General features: G+C 38.5%; 1 non-coding gene across 1 annotated transcript; it reads left to right on the forward strand.

Annotated features, from left to right (window-relative positions):
• The first annotated feature begins 1,094 nt into the window (after positions 1-1,094).
• On the forward strand, positions 1,095-1,220 carry LOC138447032 (U6atac minor spliceosomal RNA). Its single transcript, XR_011259664.1, has one exon. It is a non-coding gene; the product is annotated as a U6atac minor spliceosomal RNA (small nuclear RNA).
• Positions 1,221-1,610: the final 390 nt, after the last annotated feature.

Raw genomic sequence — 1,610 nt, forward strand, 5'->3', positions numbered from 1 at the left:
ATCAATGGCTTGTAATAATTAAAAAATTTTAAAAATCATTACATTTCATCTAAAAATATATTGGGACAGGCTTCCCAGTGGCTCGGTGGTAAAGAATCTGCCTGCCAAGCAAAGATGTAGATTCAATCCCTGGGTCAGAAAGATTCCCTGGAGAAAGAAATGGCAAACCACTCCAGTATTCTTGCCTGGGAAATCTCATGGACAGAGAACTCCATGAAGTCTGCAAAGAGTCAGACAAGATTTAGTGACTCAACAACAGCAGCACAGGTATTGTGATAAAATTAAATTATATTCTTATTTTGAATCTTTGTATTAAATACAACTTTGGCAAAATTGCTCATCATTAAATTATGCTTAGTTAGACATTGATACTAATTAATATTAAACATAGAAACTAAAATCAATAAAGCAAGATTAAAGAAGAATTTTTTCCTAGCATCTTTTTTTTTATACATAATAAAAAAATATATATAGAAATATTGATTTCACAAACGTGATAAATATAGCCGAACAGCCAGGAGACATTCACTTGAAATAGATATTTACTACACCACTATTGTCATAACCCATAATAGATTATCCATAGGCATTCTAGGATCATATACAGGCCATTTGGGAAAAAACTAGAACTTTCTTCTAAAACTGGGAGATATTATCTCACCAAATTGGCACACAGGAATCAGTTATTTATTTCAATGAAAACAGTCACTGTGGGTATCAGTGAGGGTCTAGAGCACATAAAAACAAGACACTGGGGGGGGGTGCTTTGGGAGAATTTTACTTATGTGAATGATAAAAACAGACAGGCAGAAAAGGAAGGGAAGAAGCATGGAAGGATGGAAGGAAAGAAGAAAATGAGAAAGAAAGAAACACACTGATTTAGAATACCTGAATTAAATCAACTTTTTCACCCACTCATAGTCAGCTTTCCAGGGCTGCCTTGTCTTCCTTTGATGTAAAGGAACAGAGAAGAATGAATTTGAGCATTCTCAGATAAGTTCCCAAGAAAAAGAAGAGTTGAAGGGGCAGAGTCAACTGCCTGGCTTTTTTTACCCAGACTCAGCTATAGTAAAGGCTCTCCTGCTGTGCCTTGAGTGTTATATGAAAGGAGACAAGGTTAGCACTCCCCTTGACAAAGATGGACGAGGCTCTCAGGTCTGACAACATGCATACAGTTAAGACATTGTCAACTACTTTGTGGCATCTAACCACTGTTTAGGCTTCCCTCATGGCTCAGATGGTTAAGAATCTGCCTACTATGCAGGAGACCCAGGTTTGATCCTTGGGCCCGGAAGAAGGAAATGGCTACCCTCTCTAGTATTTTTTGCTAGGAGAATTCCATGATAGAGAAGCCTGGAAGGCTATACTTCATGGGGTCACAAAGAGTCAGAGATGACAGAATGACTAACACTTTCACATGCCATGAGTAAAGGAGCTGACAGACAAGGGTCAGACTACAATATTAACGTGTGACTCTGCCCACGGAGGAAAATATCAGGGGTGGAGGAAGTGTTTCCCTCAATATCTTCTCTGTTTTGGGAAAGTGCATGCCAAGGGTTTTATGAGGACAATGATGAACCTTGTTTGGAACCACGATGGTGACAGTTACC

Source organism: Ovis canadensis, chromosome 10 (assembly GCF_042477335.2).
Source record: "Ovis canadensis isolate MfBH-ARS-UI-01 breed Bighorn chromosome 10, ARS-UI_OviCan_v2, whole genome shotgun sequence".
Taxonomy (NCBI): Eukaryota; Metazoa; Chordata; class Mammalia; order Artiodactyla; family Bovidae; genus Ovis; species Ovis canadensis.